At 41.7% G+C, this 20,907-nt stretch overlaps 1 protein-coding gene across 9 annotated transcripts in view; it reads left to right on the top strand.

Annotated features, from left to right (window-relative positions):
* TEAD1 (TEA domain transcription factor 1) overlaps positions 1–20,907 on the top strand; it is a 559,482-nt gene that overhangs the window by 450,939 nt on the left and 87,636 nt on the right. The window lies entirely within an intron of this gene.

Genomic DNA, 20,907 nt, shown 5'->3' with positions numbered 1-20,907 from the left:
CTCCTCTAATTGTTCAAAGTTATTTAACTTGTTAGGTGTTGGCCTTAATTGGCATTTAGTTTAAAGTGTATCTTTTTCATTTAACTGGTCTTTAATTAGACTAGCGCTTATCCCCACAGGGGATCCTTTGGCTCCTATCTAGTATACTACATGCAAGGAGGTTTGGGGTTATTTACCCTGCCATTTACTTTTGTGCCTTGGGGATGCATTATTGTATTAGATCGGTGAACTAGATACGTCTTAACAGGGCTTACCCTACTTTAATTGTATAGTACTTCAGGTTTTTCCTGATACTTGGAGAGATAGCAGTGCTTTTTCTATTTTTTGTTTTAAACTTTATTAATTCAGTTTCATATTAGTTCAATGGTGGCATGGGTCCACATCCTTATTTAAAACATTATTATTAAATGTTATGTTTTTTTTACATACTCATACCGTACTCTACTTGATATTGTTTCAGTAATCCACCCTGTAAGTGTGCCCAGTAATGCTTCTGTCCTCCTTACTTTTTGAAAAGCTCTACTATTGGCATTTGTCACTACCTCCTTCTCACACTTAGGATTGTATTTGGAGGTTTTTAGGTTGGATTACCCCTTCCCACCTTCCCTAGGGGTCACTAGAGACACTGTTTATTTCTAAGCTTCTATAAATCACCAAGGAGGCACTCAAAGCTCTCTAGCCATGAAGGTCTCTCAGATCCTGGAGTGGGCGGAAACATCTTAGTGTGACATCTCCGCAATCCATATCCTAGGTGTGGAAAATTAGGAGAAGGATTATCCGAGTCATCAGACTTTTCATCCTGCGGAATGGTCTCTCAATCTGGAAATTCTCAACAGAATAATGGATATCTGGGGAAGGCCGGACATAAACTTGATAGCGTCTCACCTGAATCACAAACTTCATTGGTACAGCTCGAGTGTATCTTTTTTTTCCACTGATCGTTCTTCTCCCTCAGGTGATAGCCCATCGAAAGCAGAAGAGAACTCCTACCAATCTCATAACTCCTGCGTAGCTGTACAAGACATAGGGGCCTACTTATCAAAGTGTCAACCTAAAATATGCTGGAATTCCGCATTGTTATTGTTGCGAGATTGATCCGACCTAGTTATCAAAGCCTCAAGAACGGCAAATGTTGAAATTTGTGACGTAACATACGATCCGGCGGTCTCAATCCGATGCAGATCAGTGCTTACGTCATTACAGATGTTCCGAATACACATTCGGCTCTATTTGACACTTTTTCTTATTTATCAAACTTCAGGTACACTCGCAGCTATTTGGATGCAGCGTACCTGGTTTTCAATCCGCCACCCTTGAGGCCGCAGATGCCATTGAAATCAATGGGAGTATGAAAGCACCGAAAGCTTATGTTCGATGCCGCAAGAGAATGAAGCATACCCCATTGATTTCTATGGTAGAAATTTATTAACCCTTATCCCGCTGCTCCACCCGACACCGCCACAACCTAAATAAACTTATTAACCCCTTATTAACCCCTAAACCTCTGGCCTCCCACATCACCACCACTAACTAAACCTATTAACCCCTAAACTGTCAGCCCCCCACATCGCAAAAAACTAAATTAAGCTATTAACCCCTAAACCTAACAACCCCTTAACTTTAAATTAAAATTACAACATCCCTATCTTCAAATAAATTTAAACTTACCTGTAGAATTAAAATAAACTAATTTTAAACTATTAATTAACCTACCTTAACTATTATACTAAAATTAAATAAACTATTATTACAAAGTCCTAAAGTAAAAAACAAACACTAAATTACGAAAAATAAACCAACATTTTTTTTTGCACCTAATCTAATAGCCCTATCAAAATAAAAAAGCCCCCCCCCAAAAATAAAAATAAAAAAAACCCTAGCCTACATTTGGCAGTGAAAATGGTGGCATGAAATATACCAAAATAGGTCTAGATCAATACTTTGGGTTGTCCACTAAAATATATATATATATATATATATATATATATATATATATATATATATATATATATATACATACATACATACATACATACATACATACATACATACATACCCCCCAACTGTCCCGATTTTCGCAGGACAGTCCCGATTTTAGGGGTTTGTCCCGCTGTCCCGGGTTGCTAGCTATCTGTCCTGCATTGCCCCATGCATTAATTTTTTTTTATTTTTTTTTTTTTAATTCTATTGGGCACATACTCGGAAGCAGCTGGCTTTTCTCTCCCAGGGTTATATACCTGTTGTCAGGTTAGGAAATGTCCAGAAGAAGACCCAAATGCTAGGGCGAACTTAAACAACACTCTTGCACTCTGAGTTTAATCCAGATCGTGACCCCACGACAACCTCCAAAAAACAAAGTACTCACGATATGGAGCAGGGTTAGCCTGTGCCAAAGTAATTCATGATATCAGCCAGATAGACTTCTGAATAAGGAACTGGTTTCAGGAAATGTCTTCCACAGTATCAGGAGAGCAGGGATAGTCCACTTATACTCAGACAGAAGAAGGGTAAAACAGAAAACAGTTAATAATGCAGGAGTAGGTCATTTGTTATCAGGCAGTCTGAAGGTTAACATTGTGTAGACAGTCTTTGCAGAGTATGCAACAGGTAATCAGGCAGTTTGAGAGTTAACACTGTGTAGACAGTCTTTGCAGAGTATGCAACAGGTAATCGGGCAGTTTGAGGGTAAACACTGTGTAGTCAGAACTTGCAGAATTAACAACATGTAATCAGGTAGTTTGAAGGTTAACACTGTGTTGTCAGAACTTGCAGAGATAGCAACAGGTAAGCTGGTAGTTTGAAGGTTAACACAGATTAATCAGTACTTGTTGAGATTGGCAACAGGATATCAAGCAGTTTGAAGGTTTACACTGAATAATTTTATTTGCAGAGTTTGGAAACAGGTAAACATGCAGATTGAAGGTTTCACAGAAATAACAGTATTTGAATAGTTTGGCAGTACACAGAGTAGTCTGAATATGCAGGGTTTGCAGCAGGTAAACAGGAAGTTTGAAAGTTTCACAAAACAAACAGTACTTGCATTGTTTGGAGACAGGTAATCAGGAGGTTGAAGGTTAATCCAGCATAGTAAATCCTTGAAGAGATTGGCAACAGAAAAGCAGCAGTTAGAGAGATTCCTCAGCGAAATCCTATCAGAAGCCACAAAGTTAACAAACAAACTGGCACTGGAGAAACAGGAAGCCAAGAATAAAAAGCCTGGTTGTGACATCATCAGGAAGGGGTGGCTCAGACACCTGTCAATCAAGCACACAGAGAGGACTGCAGAGCTTCCCAGCAGCTGAGCGTGACACCTGTTAGATTCCTTGTGGAAAAGTAATGGTGTGTGGGTTAAGCAGGAGTAGGAAGGCTGTATACCCTCTGACCTCAGGTAATGGTGACCTCTAACCCCTGGTAGTGATGACATCTAACCCCTGGTGATAATACTAGCATGCCTTATGTTTTATATGATGAGCAGTGCTAACACCAGGGTAACGAACAGTGGCAGCCTCAGACTGCCAGCTAATGTGCTTGCCAACCCCAGGACGCCATACAATTAGTTAGATACCCATATATGATGTAGTGTGTGTGTCTATCTGTATCTATAAGTGTGTATGTGTATCTGCATGTATAAGTGTAAGCTATGTAGTGTGTGTATCTGTATGTATAAGTGTGTGTGTGTATCTGCATGTATAAGTGTATGCTATGTAGTGTGTGTGTCTGCATGTATAAATGTATGCTATGAAGTGTGTGTATCTCAATGTGCAAGTGTATACTATGTAGTGTGTGTGTGTGTATCTGCATGTATAAGTGTAAGCTATGTAGTGTGTGTGTGTGTGTGTATCTGTATGTATAAGTGTATGCTATGTAGTGTGTTTGTCTATCTGTATGTATAAGTGTATGCTATGTATTGTGTGTGTATCTGCATGTATAAGTGTAAGCTATGTAGTGTGTGTGTATCTGCATGTGTAAGTGTATGCAATGTAGTGTGTGTGTATCTGCATGTGTAAGTGTATGCAATGTAGTGTGTGTGTGCATGTGTAAGTGTATGCAATGTAGTGTGTGTGTGCATCTGCATGTGTAAGTGTATGCAATGTAGTGTGTGTGTGCATGTGTAAGTGTATCCAATGTAGTGTGTGTGTGTGCATCTGCATGTGTAAGTGTATCCAATGTAGTGTGTGTGTGCATCTGCATGTGTAAGTGTATGCAATGTAGTGTGTGTGCATCTGCATGTGTAAGTGTATGCAATGTAGTGTGTGTGTGCATCTGCATGTGTAAGTGTATGCTATGTATTGTGTGTGTATCTGCATGTGTAAGTGTATGCAATGTAGTGTGTGTATCTGCATGTGTTAGTGTATGCAATGTAGTGTGTGTGTATCTGCATGTGTAAGTGTATGCAATGTAGTGTGTGTGTGCATCTGCATGTGTAAGTGTATGCTATGTATTGTGTGTGTATCTGCATGTGTAAGTGTATGCAATGTAGTGTGTGTGTGCATCTGCATGTGTAAGTGTATGCAATGTAGTGTGTGTGTGCATCTGCATGTGTAAGTGTATGCAATGTAGTGTGTGTGTGCATCTGCATGTGTAAGTGTATGCTATGTATTGTGTGTGTATCTGCATGTGTAAGTGTATGCTATGTATTGTCTGTGTATCTGCATGTGTTAGTGTATGCTATGTAGTGTGTGTGTATCTGCATGTGTAAGTGTATGCAATGTAGTGTGTGTGTGCATCTGCATGTGTAAGTGTATGCAATGTAGTGTGTGTGCGCATCTGCATGTGTAAGTGTATGCAATGTAGTGTGTGTGCGCATCTGCATGTGTAAGTGTATGCAATGTAGTGTAAGTGTATGCTATGTAGTGTGTGTGTATCTGCATGTGTAAGTGTATGCAATGTAGAGTGTGTGTATCTGCATGTGTAAGTGTATGCAATGTAGAGTGTGTGTATCTGCATGTGTAAGTGTATGCAATGTAGTGTGTGTGTGTATCTGCATGTGTAAGTGTATGCAATGTAGTGTGTGTGTGTATCTGCATGTGTAAGTGTATGCAATGTAGTGTGTGTGTATCTGCATGTGTAAGTGTATGCAATGTAGTGTGTGTGTGTATCTGCATGTGTAAGTGTATGCAATGTAGTGTGTGTGTGCGCATCTGCATGTGTAAGTGTATGCAATGTAGTGTGTGTGCGCATCTGCATGTGTAAGTGTATGCAATGTAGTGTAAGTGTATGCTATGTATTGTGTGTGTATCTGCATGTGTAAGTGTATGCTATGTATTGTGTGTGTATCTGCATGTGTAAGTGTATGCAATGTAGTGTGTGTGTGCATCTGCATGTGTAAGTGTATGCAATGTAGTGTGTGTGCGCATCTGCATGTGTAAGTGTATGCAATGTAGTGTAGTGTGTGTGCATCTGCATGTGTAAGTGTATGCTATGTATTGTGTGTGTATCTGCATGTGTAAGTGTATGCTATGTATTGTCTGTGTATCTGCATGTGTTAGTGTATGCTATGTAGTGTGTGTGTATCTGCATGTGTAAGTGTATGCAATGTAGTGTGTGTGTGCATCTGCATGTGTAAGTGTATGCAATGTAGTGTGTGTGCGCATCTGCATGTGTAAGTGTATGCAATGTAGTGTGTGTGCGCATCTGCATGTGTAAGTGTATGCAATGTAGTGTGTGTGCGCATCTGCATGTGTAAGTGTATGCAATGTAGTGTAAGTGTATGCTATGTAGTGTGTGTGTATCTGCATGTGTAAGTGTATGCAATGTAGAGTGTGTGTATCTGCATGTGTAAGTGTATGCAATGTAGTGTGTGTGTGTATCTGCATGTGTAAGTGTATGCAATGTAGTGTGTGTGTGTATCTGCATGTGTAAGTGTATGCAATGTAGTGTGTGTGTGTATCTGCATGTGTAAGTGTATGCAATGTAGTGTAAGTGTATGCTATGTATTGTGTGTGTATCTGCATGTGTAAGTGTATGCAATGTAGTGTGTGTGTGTGTATCTGCATGTGTAAGTGTATGCAATGTAGTGTGTGTGTGTGTATCTGCATGTGTAAGTGTATGCAATGTAGTGTGTGTGTGTGTATCTGCATGTGTAAGTGTATGCAATGTAGTGTGTGTGTGTATATCTGCATGTGTAAGTGTATGCAATGTAGTGTGTGTGTGTATCTGCATGTGTAAGTGTATGCAATGTAGTGTGTGTGTGTGTGTGTGTATCTGCATGTGTAAGTGTATGCAATGTAGTGTGTGTGTGTGTATCTGCATGTGTAAGTGTATGCAATGTAGTGTGTGTGTGTGTATCTGCATGTGTAAGTGTATGCAATGTAGTGTGTGTGTATATCTGCATGTGTAAGTGTATGCAATGTAGTGTGTGTGTGTATCTGCATGTGTAAGTGTATGCAATGTAGTGTGTGTGTGTGTGTGTGTGTATCTGCATGTGTAAGTGTATGCAATGTAGTGTGTGTGTGTGTATTTGCATGTGTAAGTGTATGCAATGTAGTGTGTGTGTATATCTGCATGTGTAAGTGTATGCAATGTAGTGTGTGTGTGTATCTGCATGTGTAAGTGTATGCAATGTAGTGTGTGTGTGTATCTGCATGTGTAAGTGTATGCAATGTAGTGTAAGTGTATCTGCATGTGTAAGTGTATGCAATGTAGTGTAAGTGTATGCTATGTATTGTGTGTGTATCTGCATGTGTAAGTGTATGCAATGTAGTGTGTGTGTGTATCTGCATGTGTAAGTGTATGTAATGTAGTGTGTGTGTGTGTATCTGCATGTGTAAGTGTATGCAATGTAGTGTGTGCGTGTATCTGCCTGTGTAAGTGTTTGCTATGTAGTGTGTGTGTATCTGCATGTATAAGTGTATGCTATGTAGTGTGTATCTGCATGTGTAAGTGTATGCAATGTAGTGTGTGTGTATCTGCATGTGTAAGTGTATGCAATGTAGTGTGTTACTGTGCATTTTTGCTAACTTTAAAGGCCAGAATCTAGAATATTAATGATGAATGCAGAGAGCAGTTTTAAAGAATCTATTATTAAATAAATTATAAAAATATTTAGCTCTGACTCTGCAAAAGTTAATTAAATAGCTCACATAGCTATACCAGTGGTTTGATCTTGTCTTTGATTTGCTGCCTAAGGTTATTAAAATATATGACCTTTTATTTAAAATTTTATTTATATTACTTTGGTCTTATGATTTTTTTAAGCCCCGCCCCTGCTCCTGCCCACCACATTCCAAAATTTTGCCGCGGGAGGGGGCTTGTCCCTCTTTTAAATTTTGAAATGTTGTGACGTATATGTGTATGTATGTATATGTCAAGGGATATTCAGGGATTCCTGACAGATATCAGTGTTCCAATGTAACTATCGCTAATTTAAAAAAAAAAATGGTTTGGAAAAAGCAAAGTGCTACTTGTACTTATTGCCCTATAACTTGCAAAGAACATGTAAACATTGGGTATTTCTAAATTTAGGACAACATTTAGAAACTATTTAGCATGGGTGTTTCTTGGTGGTTGTAGATGTGTAACAGATTTTGGGGTCAAAGTTAGAAAAAGTGTGGTTTTCCATTTTTTCATCATATTTTATAATTTTTTAATAGTAAATTATAAGATATGATGAAAATAATGGTATCTTTAGAAAGTCAATTTAATGGCGAGAAAAATGGTATATAATATGTGTGGGTACAGTAAATGAGTAAGAGGAAAATTACAGCTAAACACAAACACCATATTTCTCCAACATAGGTGTGTCCGGTCCACGGCGTCATCCTTACTTGTGGGATATTCTCTTCCCCAACAGGAAATGGCAAAGAGCCCAGCAAAGCTGGTCACATGATCCCTCCTAGGCTCCGCCTACCCCAGTCATTCTCTTTGCCGTTGTACAGGCAACATCTCCACGGAGATGGCTTAGAGTTTTTTAGTGTTTAACTGTAGTTTTTATTATTCAATCAAGAGTTTGTTATTTTAAAATAGTGCTGGTATGTACTATTTACTCAGAAACAGAAAAGAGATGAAGATTTCTGTTTGTATGAGGAAAATGATTTTAGCACCGTAACTAAAATCCATGGCTGTTCCACACAGGACTGTTGAGAGCAATTAACTTCAGTTGGGGGACAGTGTGCAGTCTCTTACTGCTTGAGGTATGACACATTCTAACAAGACGATGTAATGCTGGAAGCTGTCATTTTCCCTATGGGATCCGGTAAGCCATGTTTATTAAGATAGTAAATAAGGCTTCACAAGGGCTTATTAAGACTGTAGACTTTTTCTGGGCTAAATCGATTCATTATTAACACATATTTAGCCTTGAGGAATCATTTATTCTGGGTATTTTGATATGATTATATCGGCAGGCACTGTTTTTGACACCTTATTCTTTAGGGGGCTTTCCCTAATCATAGTCAGAGCCTCATTTTCGCGCCGGTATGGCGCACTTGTTTTTGAGGACAGCATGGCATGCAGCTGCATGTGTGTGGAGCTCTGATACATAGAAAGGTCTTTCTGAAGGCATCATTTGGTATCGTATTCCCCTTTGGGCTTGGTTGGGTCTCAGCAAAGCAGATTCCAGGGACTGTAAAGGGGTTAAATATAAAAACGGCTCCGGTTCCGTTATTTTAAGGGTTAAAGCTTCCAAATTTGGTGTGCAATACTTTTAAGGCTTTAAGACACTGTGGTGAAATTTTGGTGAATTTTGAACAATTCCTTCATACTTTTTCGCAATTGCAGTAATAAAGTGTGTTTAGTTTAAAATTTAAAGTGACAGTAACGGTTTTATTTTAAAACGTTTTTTGTGCTTTGTTATCAAGTTTATGCCTGTTTAACATGTCTGAACTACCAGATAGATTGTGTTCTGACTGTGGGGAAACCAAGGTTCCTTCTCATTTAACTATATGTATTTTATGTCATAAAAAAATTTAGTAAAAATGATGCCCAAGATGATTCCTCAAGTGAGGGGAGTAAGCATGGTACTGCATCATCCCCTCCTTCGTCTACACCAGTCTTGCCCATACAGGAGGCCCCTAGTACATCTAGTGCGCCAATACTCCTTACTATGCAACATTTAACGGCTGTAATGGATAATTCTATCAAAAACATTTTAGCCAATATGCCCACTTATCAGTGAAAGCGCGACTGCTCTGTTTTAGAAAATTCTGTAGAGCATGAGAACGCTGATGATATGGTTTCTGAAGGGCCCCTACACCAGTCTGAGGGGGCCAGGGAGGTTTTGTCTGAGGGAGAAATTTCAGATTCAGGAAACATTTCTCAACAAGCTGAACCTGATGTGATTACTTTTAAATTTAAGTTGGAACATCTCCGCGCTCTGCTTAAGGAGGTGTTATCCAATTTGGATGATTGTGATTATCTGGTCATTCCAGAACCACTATGTAAAATGGAAAAGTTCTTAGAGGCCCCGGGGCCCCCCGAAGCTTTTCCTATATCCAAGCGGGTGGCGTACATTGTTAGTACAGAATGGGACAGGCCCGGTATACCTTTAGTACCTCCCCCCATATTTATAAAATTGTTTTCCTATAGTCGACACCAGAAAGGACTGATGGCAGACAGTCCCCAAGGTCGAGGGGGCGGTTTCTACTCTACACAAGCGCGCCACTATACCCATAGAAGATAGTTGTGCTTTCCAAGATCCTATGGATAAAAAATTAGAAGGTCTGCTAAAGATGTTTGTTCAGCAAGGTTCCCTTCTACAACCAATTGCATGCATTGTCCCTGTCACTGCAGCCGCGTGTTTCTAGTTTGATGAGCTAGGAAAGGCGATTATTAGTAATTCTTCTTCTTATGAGGAGATTATGGACAGAATTCGTGCTCTTAAATTGGCTAATTCTTTCACCCTAGACGCCACCTTGCAATTGGCTAGGTTAGCGGCGAAAAAATTCTGAGTTTGCTATTGTGGCGCAGAGCGCTTTGGTTAAAATCTTGGGCAGCGGATGCGTCTTCCAAGAACAAATTGCTTGACATTCCTTTCAAGGGGAAAACACTCTTTGGCCCTGACTTGAAAGAGATTATCTCTGATATCACTGGGGGCAAGGGCCACGCCCTTCCTCAGGATAGGTCTTTTCAAGACCAAAAATAAACCTAAGTTTCGTCCCTTTCGCAGAAACGGATCAGTCCCAAGGGCTACGTCCTCTAAGCAGGAAGGTAATACTTCTCAAGCCAATCCAGCCTGGAGACCTATGCAAGGCTGGAACAAAGGAAAGCAGGCCAGGAAACCTGCCACTGCTACCAAGACAGCATGAAATGCGGGCCCCCGATCCGGGACTGGATCTGGTGGGGGGCAGACTCTCTCTCTTCGCTCAGGCTGGGGCAAGAGATGTTCTGGACCCTTGGGCGCTAGAAATAGTCTCCCAAGGTTATTCTCTGGAGTTCAAGGGGCTTCCTCCAAGGGGGAGGTTCCACAGGTCTCAGTTGTCTTCAGACCACATAAGAAGACAGGCATTCTTACATTGGGTAGAAGACCTGCTAAAAATGGGAGTGATTCATCCTGTTCCATTAGGAGAACAAGGGATGGGGTTCTACTCCAATCTGTTCATAGTTCCCAAAAAAGAGGGAACGTTCAGACCAATCTTAGATCTCAAGATCTTGAACAAGTTTCTCAAGGTTCCATCGTTCAAGATGGAAACCATTCGAACACTTCTTCCTTCCATCCAGGAAGGTCAATTCATGACCAAGGTGGATTTCAAGGATGCGTATCTACATATTCCTATCCACAAGGAACATCATCGGTTCCTAAGGTTTGAATTCCTGGACAAGCATTTCCAGTTCGTGGCGTTTTCTTTCGGATTAGCCACTGCTCCTAGGATTTTCTCATAGGTACTAGGGTCCCTTCTGGCGGTGCTAAGACCAAGGGGCATTGCTGTAGTACCTTACTTGGACGACATTCTGATTCGAGCGTCGTCCCTTCCTCAAGTAAAGGCTCACACGGACATTGTCCTGGCCTTTCTCAGATCTCACGGATGGAAAGTGAACGTGGAAAAGAGTTCTCTATCTCCGTCAACGAGGGTTCCCTTCTTGGGAACTATAATAGACTCCTTAGAAATGAGGATTTTTCTGACAGAAGCCAGAAAAACAAAACTTCTAGACTCTTGTCGGATACTTCATTCCGTTCCTCTTCCTTCCATAGCGCAGTGCATGGAAGTGATAGGTTTGATGGTAGCGGCAATGGACATAGTTCCTTTTGTGCGCATTCATCTAAGACCATTACAACTGTTCCTGCTCAGTCAGTGGAATGGGGACTATTCAGACTTGTCTCCGAAGATACAAGTAAATCAGAGGACCAGAGACTCATTCCGTTGGTGGCTGTCCCTGGACAACCTGTCACAAGGGATGACCTTCCGCAGACCAGAGTGGGTCATTGTCACGACCGACGCCAGTCTGATGGGCTGGGGCGCGGTCTGGGGATCCCTGAAAGCTTAGGGTCTTTGGTCTCGGGTAGAATCTCTTCTACCGATAAATATTCTGGAACTGAGAGCGATATTCAATGCTCTCAAAGCTTGGCCTCAGCTAGCGAGGGCCAAGTTCATACATCAACCATCAGGGGGGAACAAGGAGTTCCCTAGCGATGGAAGAAGTGACCAAAATCATTCTATGGGCGGAGTCTCACTCCTGCCACCTGTCTGCTATCCACATCCCAGGAGTGGAAAATTGGGAAGCGGATTTTCTGAGTCGTCAGACATTGCATCCGGGGGAGTGGGAACTCCATCCGGAAATCTTTGCCCAAGTCACTCAACCGTGGGGCATTCCAGACATGGATCTGATGGCCTCTCGTCAGAACTTCAGAGTTCCTTACTACGGGTACAGATCCAGGGATCCCAAGGCGGCTCTAGTGGATGCACTAGTAGCACCTTGGACCTTCAAACTAGCTTATGTGTTCCCGCCGTTTCCTCTCATCCCCAGGCTGGTAGCCAGGATCAATCAGGAGAGGGCGTCGGTGATTTTGATAGCTCCTGCGTGGCCACGCAGGACTTGGTATGCAGATCTGGTGAATATGTCATCGGCTCCACCATGGAAGCTACCTTTGAGACGAGACCTTCTTGTTCTAGGTCCGTTCGACCCACTCCAGCTGACTGCTTGGAGATTGAACGCTTGATCTTATCAAAGCGAGGGTTCTCAGATTCTGTTATTAATACTCTTGTTCAGGCCTGAAAGCCTGTAACCAGAAAATTACCACATAATTTGGTATATCTGTTGGTGTGAATCTGCAGGATTCCCTTGGGACAAGGTTAAGATTCCTAAGAGTCTATCCTTCCTTCGAGAAGGATTGGAAAAAGGATTATCTGCAAGTTCCTTGATGGGACAGATTTCTGCCTTGTCTGTGTTACTTCACACAAAGCTGGCAGCTGTGCCAGATGTTCTAGCCTTTGTTCAGGCTCTGGTTAGAATCAAGCCTGTTTACAAAATTTTGACTCCTCCTTGGAGTCTCAACCTAGTTCTTTCAGTTCTTCAGGGGGTTCCGTTTGAACCCTTACATTCCGTTGATATTAAGTTATTATCTTGGAAAGTTTTGTTTTTGGTTGCAATTTCTTCTGCTAGAAGAGTTTCAGAATTATCTGCTCTGCAGTGTTCTTCTCCTTATCTGGTGTTCCATGCAGATAAGGTGGTTTTGCGTACTAAACCTGGTTTTCTTCCAAAAGTTGTTTCTAACAAAGACATTAACCAGGAGATAGTTGTGCCTTCTTTGTGTCCTAATCCAGTTTCAAAGAAGGAACGTTTGTTGCACAACTTGGATGTAGTTCGTGCTCTCAAATTTTACTTAGCAGCTACTAAGGTTTTCAGACAAACTTTGTCTTTGTTTGTTGTTTATTCTGGTAAACGGAGAGGTCAAAAAGCAACTTCTACCTCTCTCTCCTTCTGGATTAAAAGCATTATCCGATTGGCTTATGAGACTGCCGGACGGCAGCCTCCTGAAAGAATCACAGCTCACTCCACTAGGGCTGTGGCTTCCACATGGGCCTTCAAGAACGAGGCTTCTGTTGATCAGATATGTAAGGCAGCGACTTGGTCTTCACTGCACACTTTTTCTAAATTTTACAAATTTGATACTTTTGCTTCTTCTGAGGCTATTTTTGGGAGAAAGGTTTTGCAAGCCGTGGTGCCTTCCATTTAGGTGACCTGATTTGCTCCCTCCCTTCATCCGTGTCCTAAAGCTTTGGTATTGGTTCCCACAAGTAAGGATGACGCCGTGGACCGGACACACCTATGTTGGAGAAAACAGAATTTATGTTTACCTGATAAATTACTTTCTCCAACGGTGTGTCCGGTCCACGGCCCGCCCTGGTTTTTTTTAATCAGGTCTGATAATTTATTTTCTTTAACTACAGTCACCACGGTAACATATGGTTTCTCCTATGCAAATATTCCTCCTTAACGTCGGTCGAATGACTGGGGTAGGCGGAGCCTAGGAGGGATCATGTGACCAGCTTTGCTGGGCTCTTTGCCATTTCCTGTTGGGGAAGAGAATATCCCACAAGTAAGGATGACGCCGTGGACCGGACACACCGTTGGAGAAAGTAATTTATCAGGTAAACATAAATTCTGTTTTTTTTTTTAAATGTAAAAATAGCCCTGGGTGAGAAATTGAAAAATGGTCTGGTCCTTAAAGGGACAGTCTACACCAGAATTGTTATTGTTTTAAAAGATAGATAATCCCTTGTCTACCCATTCCCTAGTTTTGCATAACCAACACAGTTATATTTATATATTTTTTACCTCTGTGATTATCTTGTATCTAAGCCTCTGCAGACTGCCCCTTTATTTGTTCTTTTGACAAACTTGCAGTTTAGCCAATCAGTGATGGCTCCCAGGTAACTTCATGTGCACGAGCACAGTGTTATCTATATGAAAAACATGAACTAACACCCTCTAGTGGTGAAAAACCTGTTAAAATACATTCTTAAGAGGCGGCCTTCAAGGTCTAAGAAATTAGCATATGAACCTCCTAAGTTAAGCTTTCAACTAAGAATACCAAGAGTACAAAGAAAAATTGGTGATAAAAGTAAATTGGAAAATTGTTTAAAATTACATGCCCTATCTGAATCATGAAAGTTTTTTTTGGACTAGACTGTCCCTTTAAGGGGTTTAAATAACTTGTCATACTTATCAGACTAAAACACAGTTCATTTTTTTTTCTTACATTCCTCTGAATTTGAATGCAGTTATAATTTTTGTTCCATTTTTTCTCTTGTTAAGAGTATCCAGTCCACGGATCATCCATTACTTGTGGGATATTCTCCTTCCCAACAGGAAGTTGCAAGAGGATCACCCACAGCAGAGCTGCTATATAGCTCCTCCCCTCACTGCCATATCCAGTCATTCTCTTGCAACTCTCAACAAAGATGGACGTAATAAGAGGAGAGTGGTGTATTATAGTTAGTTTTTTAACTTCAATCAAAAGTTTGTTATTTTTAAATGGTACCGCAGTGTACTGTTTTATAACAGGCAACACTAGAAGAAGAATCTGCCTGTGATTTCTATAATCTTAGCAGAAGTAACTAAGATCCACTGCCGTTCTCACATATCCTGAGGAGTGAGGTAACTTCAGAGGGGGAATGGCGTGCAGGTTTTCCTGCAATAAGGTATGTGCAGTTAACATATTTCTAGGGATGGAATTTGCTAGAAAAATGCTGCTGATACCGGATTAATGTAAGTTAAGCCTAAATGCAGTGATTTAATAGCGACTGGTATCAGGCTTATTACCAGAGATGCATACTCTTATAAAAGTGCAATATAAAACGTTTGCTGGCATGTTTAATCGTTTTTATATATGCTTGGTGATAAAACGTATTGGGGCCTAGTTTTTTTCCACATGGCTGGCTTGATTTTTGCCTAGAAACAGTTTCCTGAGGCTTTCCACTGTTGTAATATGAGTGGGAGGGGCCTAGTTAAAATTACAGACAGAGACATTCAGCTTCCTTCTGCATGATACAGGACATCTCTGAATGGCTCAAAAGGCTTCAAAAGTCGTTTTTGAGGAGGGTAACAACCACAGTAGACCTGTGGCAGTTGTTGTGACTGTGTTTAAAAACGTTTTTGTCATTTATTATTCCGTTTTTGGTATTAAGGGGTTAATCATCCATTTGCAAGTGGGTGCAATGCTCTGCTAACTTGTTACATACACTGTAAAAATTTCGTTAGTGTAACTGCCTTTTTTCACTGTTATTTCAAATTTTGTCAAAATTTGTTTCTCTTAAAGGCACAGTAACGTTTTCTATATTGCTTGTTAACTTGGTTTAAAGTGTTTTCCAAGCTTGCTAGTCTCATTGCTAGTCTGTATAAACATGTCTGACACAGAGGAAACTACTTGTTCATTATGTTTAAAAGCCATGGTGAAGCCCCATAGGAGAATGTGTACTAAATGTATTGATTTCACCTTAAACAGTAAAGATCAGTCTTTATCTATAAAAGAATTGTCACCAGAGGGGTCTGTCGAGGGGGAAGTTATGCCGACTAATTCTCCCCACGTGTCGGACCCTTCGCCTCCCGCTCAAGGGACACATGCTAATATGGCGCCAAGTACATCAGGGACGCCCATAGCGATTACTTTGCAGGACATGGCTGCAATCATGAATAATACCCTGTCAGAGGTATTAGCCAGATTGCCTGAATTGAGAGGCAAGCGCGATAGCTCTGGGGTTACACGAGATACAGAGCGCGTAGATGCTGTAAGAGCCATGTCTGATACTGCGTCACAATATGCAGAACCTGAGGATGGAGAGCTTCAGTCTGTGGGTGACGTCTCTGAATCGGGGAGACCTGATTCAGAGATTTCTAATTTTAAATTTAAGCTTGAGAACCTCTGTGTATTGCTTGGGGAGGTATTAGCTGCTCTGAATGACACTGACACAATTGCAGTGCCAGAGAAATTGTGTAGGCTGGATAAATACTATGCAGTGCCGGTGAGTACTGATGTTTTTCCAATACCTAAAAGGCTTACAGAAATTATTAGTAAGGAGTGGGATAGACCCGGTGTGCCCTTTTCCCCACCTCCTATATTTAGAAAAATGTTTCCAATAGATGCCACTACACGGGACTTATGGCAGACAGTCCCTAAGCTGGAGGGAGCAGTTTCTAATTTAGCAAAGCGTACCACTATCCCGGTTGAGGACAGTTGTGCTTTTTCAGATCCAATGGATAAAAAATTAGAGGGTTACCTTAAGAAAATGTTTATTCAACAAGGTTTTATTTTACAGCCCCTTGCATGCATTGCGCCTGTCACTGCTGCGGCGGCGTTCTGGTTTGAGGCCCTGGAAGAGGCCATCCATACAGCTCCATTGACTGAAATTATTGACAAGCTTAGAACACTTAAGCTAGCTAACTCATTTGTTTCTGATGCCATTGTTCATTTGACTAAACTAACGGCTAAGAATTCCGGATTCGCCATCCAGGCGCGTAGGGCGCTATGGCTTAAATCCTGGTCAGCTGACATTCCTTTCAAGGGGCAGACCTTATTCGGGCCTGGTTTGAAAGAAATTATTGCTGACATTACTGGAGGTAAGGGTCATACCCTTCCTCAGGACAGGGCCAAATCAAGGGCCAAACAGTCTAATTTTCGTGCCTTTCGAAATTTCAAGGCAGGTGTAGCATCAACTCCCTCTGCTTCAAGACAAGAGGGAACTTTTGCTCAATCCAAGCAGGCCCGGAAACCTAACCAGTCCTGGAACAAGGGCAAGCAGGCCAGAAAGCCTGCTGCTGCCTCCAAGACAGCATGAAGGAGCGGCCCCCTATCGGACAACGGATCTAGTAGGGGGCAGACTCTCTCTCTTCGCCCAGGCGTGGGCAAGAGATGTTCAGGATCCCTGGGCGTTGGAGATCATATCTCAGGGATATCTTCTGGACTTCAAAGCTTCTCCTCCACAAGGGAGATTTCACCTTTCAAGATTATCTGCAAACCAGATAAAGAAAGAGGCATTCCTAAGCTGCGTGCAAGACCTCCTTGTAATGGGAGTGATCCATCCAGTTCTGCGGACGGAACAAGGACAGGGGTTTTATTCAAATCTGTTTGTGGTTCCCAAAAAAGAGGGAACCTTCAGACCAATTTTGGATCTAAAGATTCTAAACAAATTCCTCAGAGTTCCATCATTCAAGATGGAAACTATTCGAACCATTTTACCCATGATCCAAGAGGGGTCAGTACATGACCACAGTGGACTTAAAGGATGCCTACCTTCACATTCCGATTCACAAGAATCATCATCGGTTCCTGAGGTTTGCCTTTCTAGACAGGCATTACCAGTTTGTAGCTCTTCCATTCGGCTTGGCTACAGCCCCAAGAATTTTTACAAAGGTTCTGGGCTCACTTCTGGCGGTTTTAAGACCGCGAGGCATAGCGGTGGCTCCTTACCTAGACGACATCCTGATACAGGCGTCAAGCTTTCAAATTGCCAAGTCTCATACAGAGATAGTTCTGGAATTTCTGAGGTCGCATGGGTGGAAAGTGAACGAAGAAAAGAGTTCTCTATCTCCTCTCACAAGGGTTTCCTTCCTAGGGACTCTATTAGATTCTATAGAAATGAAAATTTACCTGACGGAGTCCAGGTTATCAATACTTCTAAATGCTTGCCGTGTTCTTCACTCCATTCCGCGCCCCACGGTGGCTCAGTGCATGGAAGTAATCGGCTTAATGGTAGCGGCGATGGACATAGTGCCATTTGCGCGCCTGCATCTCAGACCGCTGCAATTATGCATGCTCAGTCAGTGGAATGGGGATTACACAGATTTGTCCCCTCTACTAAATCTGGATCAGGAAACCAGAGATTCTCTTCTCTGGTGGTTATCTCGGGTCCATCTGTCCAAAGGTATGACCTTTCGCAGACCAGATCGGACCATTGTAACAACAGATGCCAGCCTTCTAGGTTGGGGTGCAGTCTGGAACTCCCTGAAGGCTCAGGGTTCATGGACTCAGGAGGAGAAACTCCTCCCAATAAATATTCTGGAGTTAAGAGCAATATTCAATGCTCTTCTAGCTTGGCCTCAGTTAGCAACACTGAGGTTCATCAGATTTCATTCGGACAACATCACGACTGTGGCTTACATCAACCAACAAGGGGGAACCAGGAGTTCCCTAGCGATGTCAGAAGTCTCCAAGATAATTCGCTGGGCAGAGACTCACTCTTGCCACCTGTCAGCGATCCATATCCCAGTGGTAGAGAACTGGGAGGCGGATTTTCTAAGTCGTCAGACTTTTCATCCGGGGGAGTGGGAACTCCATCCGGAGGTGTTTGCTCAATTGGTTCTCCGTTGGGGCAAACCAGAACTGGATCTCATGGCGTCTCGCCAGAACCCCAAGCTTCCTTGTTACGGATCCAGGTCCAGGGACCCAGAAGCGGCACTGATAGATGCTCTAGCAGCGCCTTGGTTCTTCAACCTGGCTTATGTGTTTCCACCGTTTCCTCTGCTCCCTCGTCTGATTGCCAAAATCTAACATGAGAGAGTATCGGTGATATTGATAGCGCCTGCGTGGCCACGCAGGACCTGGTATGCAGACCTAGTGGACATGTCATCCTTTCCACCATGGACTCTGCCTCTGAGACAAGACCTTCTAATACAAGTTCCTTTCAATCATCCGAATCTACTTTCTCTGAGACTGACTGCATGGAGATTGAACGCTTGATCCTATCAAAGCGTGGCTTCTCCGAGTCAGTAATTGATACCTTAATACAGGCACGAAAGCCTGTCACCAGGAAAATTTACCACAAGATATGGCGTAAATATCTTCATTGGTGTGAATCCAAGAATTACTCATGGAGTAGGGTTAGGATTCCTAGGATATTGTCCTTCCTCCAAGAGGGCTTGGACAAAGGATTATCAGCTGGTTCTTTAAAGGGACAGATTTCTGCTCTGTCTATTCTTTTACACAAGCGTCTGGCAGAAGTTCCAGACGGTCAGGCATTTTGTCAGGCTTTAGTTAGAATTAAGCCTGTGTTTAAACCTGTTGCTCCTCCATGGAGCTTAAACTTGGTTCTTAAAGTTCTTCAAGGGGTTCCGTTTGAACCCCTTCATTCTATTGATATCAAACTTCTATCATGGAAAGTTCTTTTTCTAATGGCTATTTCCTTGGCTCGAAGAGTCTAGGAGTTATCTGCCTTACATTGTGATTCTCCTTATCTGATCTTTCATTCAGATAAAGTTGTTCTGCGTACAAAACCTGGGTTTTTACCTAAGGTGGTTTCTAACAAGAATATCAATCAAGAGATTGTTGTTCCATCATTATGTCCTAATCCTTCTTCAAAGAAGGAACGTCTTTTGCATAATCTAGACGTAGTCCGTGCCTTGAAGTTTTACTTACAGGCTACTAAAGATTTTCGTCAAACATCTAACCCGTTTAAGTTCCTGCCTTGTCCCTCCCATCATCCGTGTACGTTAGCTTTGGTATTGGTATCCCACAAGTAATGGATGATCCGTGGACTGGATACACTTAACAAGAGAAAACATAATTTATGCTTACCTGATAAATTTATTTCTCTTGTAGTGTATCCAGTCCACGGCCCGCCCTGTCCTTTTAAGGCAGGTCTAAATTTTAATTAAACTACAGTCACCACTGCACCCTATGGTTTCTCCTTTCTTGGCTTGTTTCGGTCGAATGACTGCATATGGCAGTGAGGGGAGGAGCTATATAGCAGCTCTGCTGTGGGTGTCCTCTTGCAACGTCCTGTTGGGAAGGAGAATATCCCACAAGTAATGGATGATCCGTGGGCTGGATACACTACAAGAGAAATAAATTTATCAGGTAAGCATAAATTATGTTTTTTTTCTTCTTCAAAGTGTGATTGCTTTTATTTAAAAGGAAATAGATATTATGAAATGGAGAGGAAAATAAATAAATAAGCTACATGAATAGCGAAGCAAACCACTACACTAATTTTGTTCTTTATTAAATTTTTTTCTCCGTATGATTATGTTTCCATTCTTAATATTATTTAATAATAGTTTGCTAAAGAACTTAACCACACACACAAAGCTGTGGATATCACACAACAGTGGCCTCTAAAAGAGTTGTCTTCAGCCATAGAACAAGATACAGAAAGACCCTCTCTTTTGAGTCCAGCTGTTTCCAGCAACCCTGGCTGCAAAAGTAATGCCACCCTGCAGGGCTTAAGGGGCCACTGATAAGGAAGCATTTCTCTTTTAGTATAAGAAGCAATGTTTGTTTGCAAGCATAGATGGTTCTATGGGGTTGTTTCATGAATATTCAGCAGCACAGAGGAGGAGCTGTGTGTTGTGTGTAAGTAGCTGAAGTTTGCTTGCAGTTGTCTCAATTAACAAAAGAAACATCTGTTCCCAGCCCCTCCTCGTTCTGCAGTGCTGCACCTGTTCCAGTGCCGGTCAGGGGGGTCTCTCAAAGCAGCCACTTCACAGGGAGCTTAATTTATAGCTTCCATTCAGCCCTCAACCCATGGCTTCAAACCCAAATAAAACAAGTCGTCCCCATCTATATCAAATACTAAAGCTGCAAGGACATTAAAGGGACAGTAAAGTCCAAATTAAACTTTCATGATTCAAATAGAGCAGGCAATTTTAAGCAACTTAATTATTTACTCCTATTATCAATTTTTCTTTGATCTCTTGGTATCTTTATTTGAAAAAGCAAAAATGTAAGCTTAGGAGCTGGCCCATTTCTGGTTCAGCACCCGGTTAGCGCTTGCTTGATTGGTGTCTAATTGTAGCCATCAATCAGCAAGTGCTACCCAGTTCAGAACCAAAAATGGGCCTGCTCCTAAGGTTACTTTTTTGCTTTTTTTTGCTTTTTCAAATCAAGATACCAAGAGAACGAAGAAAATTGATAATAGGAGTAAATTAGAAAGTTGCTTAAAATTGTCTGCTCTATCTGAATCATTAAAGTTTAATTTTGACTAGACTATTCCTTTAAGAGTCAGCACTAATTGCCTGAAATGCATGTCTGTCAAA

This window comes from Bombina bombina, chromosome 7, assembly GCF_027579735.1.
Source record: "Bombina bombina isolate aBomBom1 chromosome 7, aBomBom1.pri, whole genome shotgun sequence".
Taxonomy (NCBI): domain Eukaryota; kingdom Metazoa; phylum Chordata; class Amphibia; order Anura; family Bombinatoridae; genus Bombina; species Bombina bombina.
The sequence above is the reverse complement of the archived record's forward strand: the minus strand, read 5'-3'. Positions and strand labels throughout refer to the sequence as shown.